At 37.0% G+C, this 9,133-nt stretch overlaps 1 long non-coding RNA gene across 1 annotated transcript; it reads right to left on the bottom strand.

Annotated features, from left to right (window-relative positions):
• Positions 1 to 3,028: 3,028 nt before the first annotated feature.
• LOC142181615 (uncharacterized) lies at positions 3,029 to 5,322 on the bottom strand. Its single transcript, XR_012710360.1, has 2 exons — positions 4,593 to 5,322; positions 3,029 to 3,473 (listed from the first exon to the last, which is right to left on the bottom strand). It is a non-coding gene; the product is annotated as an uncharacterized LOC142181615 (long non-coding RNA).
• Positions 5,323 to 9,133: the final 3,811 nt, after the last annotated feature.

Genomic DNA, 9,133 nt, shown 5'->3' on the forward strand with positions numbered 1-9,133 from the left:
ACAGGCCAGTAAAGATCCAGAAACTGAATTTATTTACCAATGCATCTGAAGCCCAAAAAGTGAAAAGGAAAACAATGAAACACATTTGAATCTAATCACAAGCGGACCACCTGGTATGGGCCAAGGTTAGGCCCAATAGCCTCTAACAAAAGATGGCCTTCAACATTAAGGCCCTTTTCAGCTTAATTCCCCTAACTCACTTATGTCAAAACAATACAGCAATTTCGAGCATTAGAGGTATATGGATGTCCAGATTATAAACTAACTTTAAATGACTTGTTGTTAATAATAACAATGTGGGCAATTTACATATACCAACTAATTTTAACCAAACCTAAAATGAGTCAGCACCATGAATACTAATATGAATTTATCATACATTGTCCTTGCCTTAAATAACATAACACTTATCATGACTTCATTGAAGGCATTTATCCATACCAGCATGTACAAATAACATACAATCACAAATCTAATGCAGTCCCCAAATATTACAGTTCTCAAGCAGTAACAAAATTATTCAAACACACCTAAAACACTAAACCTACTCTAACTTTCAACCTAAACATTAAGACTGACTGAATAGAAGTAAACATCAAATTTAAAGAAAAACAGCTTAAACAAATGGAAAGAAAACTACAAACAAATGAAGAAAAACAAAGAAAAATATTAAACAAGAAATGGATCTGGAGTTTTCACTCTCCAGCCAGCATATTATAGCTTCAAGTTTTTGCATTTTATAGTCTGTGAAGGTAACTGGATACAACAACGACAAAAAAAAGAAAGCTCTAGAATCAGCCAAGATGAACAATCAACAGAAAACTAGCAGCAAGGAGCAGTAGCGATAATCAAAACCACAGCTTCAATAACTAGCCTTACTTCAGCTTAGAAAATCAGAAATTCCCATGAAAACTTTTTAAGTTCTTAATGAAAAAAAATCAGAGAATAATTCGAGCTAAATTTCAGTGAATGTATTGCAGAAGCTATTTGTATTTTTCTAGGGTTCTAAAAATATGATTATGTGTTTTCAGAACCTTTTATGCTAAAAATGCTGATGAATCTCTGTGTGTGAGTATGATTGAATGCTTTTCTTTTTATAGAGTGCACAAATGAGGCATCAAAATGGAATATTCTAACCTAAATTCTGAAATTTCAGAATAGTACAACATCTTTTTACAGCTATCTGTCCCTTTTCCTACCCATTATCAACATTTTCATGCTAAGGATAGGGACAACTGCCAAGACCTAGAACCTTCTGATATTTACCCTATGTAAAACTCAATTTTAACCCTTCAATTATTAATTATTGCAATTTTAATCAATTTGACCTAGATTCTGATTGTTTGATTACCCTTAACTTCTTCTAGAACCTCCTAGAACCATCTAGGCCATTCTAACCTTGGATTCCTTGAATTGGTTTCGAATTAACCCTTTAAGGTTTTCAATATTACCCTTTCAAACCCCCTTCCATTCCACTTGGCATTCAAACCTCTAAACTCAAACAATTAAGGCCAAATCAAAGATAGACCAAAAAAACAATTTGAAATAGAAGTAATCCCTTAATTAATCTACCAAGGTGAACAGGACTGATTTAATTAACCTAAGCGCATGTAACTACACTTACTCAATGCAATTAACTAAATAAACCTATTTTATTGAAATTTAAACGAATCAACAAACAAGATTAACACCTAAATGAAAAAAAAATGAAGAAACAGAAACAAAGAGATATGAGGAGGAAAATATACTGATTTTGGCCATGAATGTGACGACGAACAAGGCAAGCCAATGAACGACGAAGACGATAAAGTTTGGCCAGCCGGTGGTGAATTGGTCAAAAACCAATGACTTCGAAATGAACTAAAACTAATGTCAATTGATTGCTCTTGTTGAAAGCAATCGATTAACGTCAATTCTAGGTCAAAACGAGTTGAAATCGCGCAAAAATCAGAAAAGAAAAAATTAGGTTTCTCTGGAATTTCTAGATTCAAAATTTGAGGAAATATATTGGTATTCTTGAGAAATTAATGGTAGGGCATTGATTAGGGGGAGCTGGGGATTATAGGGCTAAATTTTGGGGTGGTTTGGAGTATCGCCCGCCACCGTGGGGCGATTTTCGGCGGCGGCCAACGACGGTAGTTCAGAGGGGTAAGAGAGAGAGTGAGAGAGACGAAGTGAGGGGGTCTTTGGGGTTGGTGGAGGGTATTTCAGACACTAATATAGCAAGGGGCTAATCAGTTCCCAACCGTTAGATCTAAAGTGATCAACGACTGGGATAAAAAAAGTGATACGGTGCCGTTTTGGGGAGGTAGGGGTGGACCGGGTAGGTTGATTATTTGGGCCTGGGTGGTTTGGGCCGATTTTGGGTATTAAAAGGGGCCTAAATTCAAATTAAAACCCTTTTCTTCAATTTCTTTTCTTATTTTCTTTTCTTTGTTTTTTTATCTTTTTCTTTAATTAAAAAATCTTAAATTAAATTCCTAAATTAATCTAAATTGTAAAATTAAGTTAATTATCTAACTATAATATTTATAAAAATTAGTTGATCCTAAAAAAAGAAAGAAAATAATAATCCAAAATTAAAAGCTAAGAATGCAAAAATGAATCATTTTTTGTGATTTTCATTTTTAATAAAGCAATTAATTAATTAATTAATCCTAAAATGTGAACACAAAATCTAAATGAAATGCATGATATTTTTGGTATTTTTCATGATTTTAATAAAAGTAAACATGCACAGAAATGCAAATAATTAACGAAAAATCCTACAAAAATGGCAAATAATTGGAAAAAAATCTATTTTCTTTGATTTTATAGGAGTATTTCATTTAGGGCAAAAATCGCATGCTCACAACTGCCCCTCTTTGCTCGAAAACACAAAGGGTTTTCGAACAAAGATAAAATGAGCAATTACGAGCGATTTTTGCCTGTTTGAAACTCCATGGGAAGCATCTTTTGAAAAAGTCTGACCGAACCTTGCTTCGGAGGTTGCCTACATATCCTTGGTTATAAAAGAATCAGGTCAGTGTAGTTCTGGAAGTTTTGGTAGCTGGGACTACCGAGAAACTGTGATTTCACTGTTGTTGCTACTGTTTCTATTTACTGAGCTCCTTATTACATCAAAATAAAAGATGAAAAACTAAACTAGTTAAACCTATCAACTATGAGTTACAAGATTCCTATCTATAAACCTTCTAAAGCTTGATCTTGAGTCTTGGCTGGTTCTTTTTACAGACTCTTATCTGAATCTTGATGCCCGTTAGCTGCAAACACTGGTTCGTTCTTCTTTAGCTTTTCGGATCAAGGCGGGACATGCAAAGCTTGTGACTTCAATCATATCTTGAGCAGTCCGCATCTTTTCTCCGCTTCTACACTTTGGAGCTCACTTCCTTTTTTCTTGTTCTTCTTTTCTTTCATTCTGGATTGAAACTTCTTCTTTTGGTCATCTCGAATCTTGTGTCTTGAGGTATAACCTGCTCAGACACCAAAATAAACAAACGAACAAAATTTTCTGCCCTAATTTTCACTAGGAAAATTTTATGAGTTATTGCAACAAAATCTAAACTATTTCCTTATTGAAAGCAATAAAATCGGGACTGTGTATCCCTGAGAAAAAAAAGATTAGGGAGTAGAGACCTTGTATCTAAAATGAAATCGAATGGGGATTGGGGGCCCTAAGTTGGGAAGATTACCAGGTTATGCTGGAAAAATGACCGGGTTATACCGGGGAAAGTTATCGGGTTATGCCATAAAGGTCCACGGGTTATGACGGGAAAGTCATCGGGGTATGCCGGAAAAGGTCCTCGGGTTATGCCGGGGAGGTCCACGGGTTATACCGGAAAAGTCATCGGGTTATGCCGGAAAAGGTCCTCGGGTTATGCAGGGGAGATCATCGGGTTAACCCGGGAGAAGGTGTCAGGCATTCCCGGGTTTCATGGTTCTAGCACGGTCGCTCAACTATTATTATTGGCCTATTTATCTGATTTTGAAACACTTTTAAATCTATGTGCATTTTTTAACCTTTTAATCGCTTTTAATATTTCGGGAAAATTCAAGGTTATTTAAAAACATCGTAAGCCACGCTACATGAAATGCACCCGCGGTTCACGACACGTTCTATTTAATTTTGTTGGAAATTAGAATCGGATCACATGAAATGTTAGACTACGATATCCAAATATTATTCAATTGAAGCTAGCATCGATTAACAACCCCATTTCTCTGTTAACCCCTTCGCAAAAAACATTTTAAGCAATCTTATATTACTTTATCTCTTAAATCAATTGCACCACCCAATAAAATACTACTTTCATATGCACCAAATAAGTCTAACACAACAGTAGCATAACATGAATAACTAAACTTAGAATGAGAAGACAGAATATTCATAGGATTAGAGATCTACGCACCTCAAGTTTATTCAAACAGAAATCTACTAGGAAATAAGACTTAAAGGAAACATAAACAACATAGCAGAAAACTAAATTAAGAAGAAATTAAACAAACTCGGAGATCATTAACGGCGCAATCTAAACAACAATCGACTTGTTCTGAGTGTAATCAAATAAAGAGGAGAAAAGTGGAAAGGGAACCTGTTCGGCCAGAACTTTTCTTCACAAATGAATATAGAACACTCGGCTACAATGTTTAACTCCGGAATCCAACTAAAATCAGCCACAAGAGTCAAACAAGACCGCGAATCGCAGCGGACTCGAACGAACACCACTTCGATCTCAAGTACCCCATCATATTTACGAAACCCTTTGAAAGGGCATCAACTGATAGTGTTTTCGTTTGTTGACAAATAACAGAACCATAAACGACCAAAGTTAAAAAAAATCAGAAATGACTGGATTGAGCTACTGTTTGCGTGTAGAAAGAGCTGGAGACAGGGGAGGTTGATTTCTGGCGGATCTCGGCGGAAAAAGGGCGGCTCTTCGAAGTTCAGAGGTTGCTGATGGCTTAGGGCGTGGATGAGATGGCTCCTTCTCTTTTGTATGTTAGCTTGAAGAAGGAGATGATTAGGGTGTGTTTTTACGTTTGAAAATTGCTGCTTCTCTTAAGTCTTCATGAATAATACGATGACGCTTTGCTGGGGTTGTTTTGGGGGTAACGGCGAGTCTGTTTTGGCGAAAGAAGGGAGATGACTCGATGGGGGTGGGGTTCTTGATTTTTGTTGAGAACGGCGTCGATTGTCCCTATCGTAGGTCTCCTTTTCTTTGTATTTTTGAGCTTTTTTCTTTTTAGGTCTAAGTTTCTTGTCTTCTGTATTTTTTTTTTGCTTAGACGTTAGCCTAGGTCTTTGTATATTGTTTTCTGTGTATATGTTGAAGCCCCTAGCGTGTATATATAGCTCTTAGGTCTTAGGCTCTTTTTTATTCATTTTTTTTCCAAAGAAGAGTCGGATTAGTTTGATGGGTATTGGGTATTGGACTTAATGAGCTAATCTGATTTGGGCCCAAAATTAGGTCTTAAAGCTCCTAAAATTGTGGTCTAACACCTTAATTGACTTCTTTTAAAATAAGATAAAAATACTACACAATGCAAAAGCTAATCCTAATTAATTAAACTAAACTATATTAAAACATGAAACTATTATATATATATATATATATATATTTGTACTTTCAAAATTATATAAAGATAAAGATAAGGTACTATTTTGTATATTTGTTATTTAAATTTACGAAAGATACATAAACTAAAATATTTTTGTAATTTTCATTTTTCTTGTAATAAAATAAAGTAAAAGCGTCAAAATTAGTTGAAATAGTGATATTAGGCCTAAATTAAATATTTACATGCTAAAATATAAAAAATCTTGGGGAGGGTCAAAAATCATATGTCTACAGTTGCCCCTCTTTGACTGGAAACACGAAGTATTTTCTGACAAAGAATGACTAGACAGGTTTTTTTGACCCAACCCTTATTTAGAGAGACCATAAACTAAGAGAAAAGAGAATGTGACCGAGCTCTGGTATCTGAGCTGCCTACATATCCTTGGCTATAAAGGAATCAAGCCACATGTAGTTTAGAAGTGAGTGAGATGATGGAGTATACTGAGGTTGATAGCCGGTCGAGGTGCCATTCCGTCGAGGTTCCGGTCCGCAGTCCTGTTATTACATTAAAAATCAAAAAATGAAAAAGACTAACTAAACCTGTCAACTATGAGTTACAAGATTCCTATATATAAGTCTTCTGAAGCTTGATCTTGAGTCTTAAATGGTTCTTCATGCAGGCTTTGGATTTGAACCTTGACGCTTGCTAGTTGCAAGTGCTAGTTCATAATTCTTCAGCTTTTCGGATAAAAACCGAAAATACCATGCTTGTGCCTTCAGTCATGTCTTGAGCAGCCCACATCTTTCATCAACTTCTGCATTTGGATTCACTTCTTGCTTTTCCTTTCTTTTTTTAATTCTCGGTTGTGACTAACTTTCGTTGATCATCTCGGACTGTTGACTCGCATTCTTGTCGCAAACTTCTTTTGTTGCTGACTTAAATTGCGTTCTGAAGTGAATTCTCTTATTCTCCAGGTAGGCGTCTGATTGTAAATATTAGAACTGTCTTCCTTTGAACATTGCTTCTTTGCCTTTGTTCTCTAGGTGGGCTCGTGATTGCCAATATTTGCAATGTTTTTCCTTGAGACTTGAACTGTTTCCCTTTGTTCTTCAGGTGGGCTCCTGATTTCCATCACTTGAACTGTTTCTCCTCGAAACTTGACATGCTTCCCTTTGTTCTCTAGGTGGGCTCCTGATTACCAATACTTGAATTGTTTTCCTTTTGTTCTCCAGGTGGGCTCCTGATTTCCAACACTTCAATTGCTTTCCCTTTGTTCTCCAGGTGGGCTCCTGATTTCCAACACTTGAACTTCTTTCCCTTTATTCTCTAGGTGGGTTCCTGATTTCCAACACTTGAACTGTTTTCCCTTTGTTCTCCAAGTGGGCTCCTGATTACCAACACTTGAATTGCTTTCCCTTTGTTCTCCAGATGAGCTTCTGATTTCCAACGCTTGAACTGTTTTCCCTTTGTTCTCCAGGTGGGCTCCTGATTTCCAACGCTTGAACTGCTTTCCCTTTGTTCTCTAGGTGGGTTCCTGATTTCCAACACTTGAACTGTTTTTCCTTTGTTCTTCAGGTGGGCTCCTAATTTCCAACACTTGAACTATTTTTCCCTTTGTTCTCTAGGAGGGCTCCTGATTACCACCACTTAAACTGCTTTCCCTTTGTTCTCCATGTGGGATCCTGATTTCCAACACTTGAATTGCTTTCCCTTGTTCTCCAGGTGGGCTCCTGATTTCCAATGCTTGAACTGCTTTCCCTTTGTTCTCCAGGTGGGCTTCTGATTTCCAACACTTTAACCGTATTCCCTCGGAACTTGATTTGTTTTCCCTTTGTTCTCCAGGTGGGCTCCTGATTGCTGAACTTGAACTACTTCCTCTTGCGACTGCTTTTCTTTTGAACTGCCTTCCCTTATTTCTACAGGTGAGTGCCTGATTGCTTGAACTTGAATTGTCCTTTTCTTGAAACATCTTTTCTTTTGAACTGTCCTCCCTTATTTCTCCAGGTGGGTGCCTGATTGCTTGACCCTAGACTTCTTTATATTCTCGAAACTCGTGTTGTTTTCCCTTGCTCTCCAGGTGGGCGCCTGATTACAACAGAATAGACAAAACAAAGAAAATTTCCTACCCCAGTTTGGTAGCTGGGCACATCTGTGAGTGTTAGTTGAACCATGTTACCCAATATCTCTAAGAATTCGAAAGCTAGATCTCATTATCCAGGAGGGTCCTGAAAGCGCCTAGTAAAATGACAATTTTAAAGCTAAATTATATTTTCTAAAGGTATGACTTCCGCTAAATCTTGTTATCTATGGAGGTCTCAAAATTAAATCTCATTCTCCAGGAGGGTCCTGAAAATTTCTAATTGAGTCTCGTCCTAAGAATGAAAACTTCAAAACCAACTTATATTTTCTCAAAGTAGAGCTTATGCTAGATCTTGTTACTCATGAATGTTTCGAATTTTAACTAAGTCCCATTGTCCAGGAGGGGCCTGAGAACTTTAAATTAAATCCCATTATCCAGGAGGGTCCTGAAAATTTTAAAGTAAATTCCATTATCCAGGAGGGTCCTGAAAAGCCGAGAATAAACTTACATGAGTCATACTTTCTTCCTAGAGGGTCTCTGCAGAACGAACAAAATTCCTTGCCCGTGAGCCATGATTTTCCTCATGGAGGGTTCCTGTAGATCGAATAAATTTTCTTTCCCCTTCTCAAACCGCCTTTGTGCTGACAAAATTTGGGCACGACACTTGAAAAAAAATTCAAATTTCCAAGCTTTGATTTGGACACAATTTTCGTCCCTGTTTCAAACAAAGAAAACTTGTGAGTTTATCAATATGGTGGTTGGTTTGTGGACTTGACTTTGAGGGCAATTGCTCATTCACTTCCCATGATAACTTTGGTTTCAACTTGAAATACCTTGCCTGTTTATTGACTGACCACTTTCTCTATCACCATTATCACGAAAAATATCTCTGATCCGTTCAAACCCAATACCATTCATCTGTTGCATTGTGCTCAGACATTGACATATACTGAGCCTTTGTATGCTGTTCTTTCCTGACTTAACCCACTGGCCTTGACCTTGAGGTCTATTGCCCCTTCACTTGCCATGATAACTTTGATTTCCGCTTGGAAGACCTTGCTTGTCATTGGTTAACCACTTTTTCTTTCAACCTTATCATAGAAAATACCTCTGATCCGTTCAAACCCAATACCCTCTATCTGTTGCATTGCTCATGAATTGACCCATACCAAACCTTTGTATTTTACATGAATCCCAAAACATGTTGATTGTTGCCAACTCAATGTGTCTACTGTTCTTTCTTGACTTATGCCACTTTGATGTGCCAGACATATTCCGTTTTGTGCAATTGGAAAGCTGGTAGAAAATTTTGTAGTCATTTCTCACTTGTTCCGACCAAACAAACTCAGGAAGAGGAAGTAAACAAGACAAAAGAAACAGAATAAAGGACAATGGAAAGAGATGATTCCTAACAAGAAAACTATAAAGTAGAAACTTATCGGATGTGGATACCAAATCTAATGACCATGACACGCATTTTTAGATTAGTGACCT

This window comes from Nicotiana tabacum, chromosome 6, assembly GCF_000715075.1.
Source record: "Nicotiana tabacum cultivar K326 chromosome 6, ASM71507v2, whole genome shotgun sequence".
Taxonomy (NCBI): Eukaryota; Viridiplantae; Streptophyta; class Magnoliopsida; order Solanales; family Solanaceae; genus Nicotiana; species Nicotiana tabacum.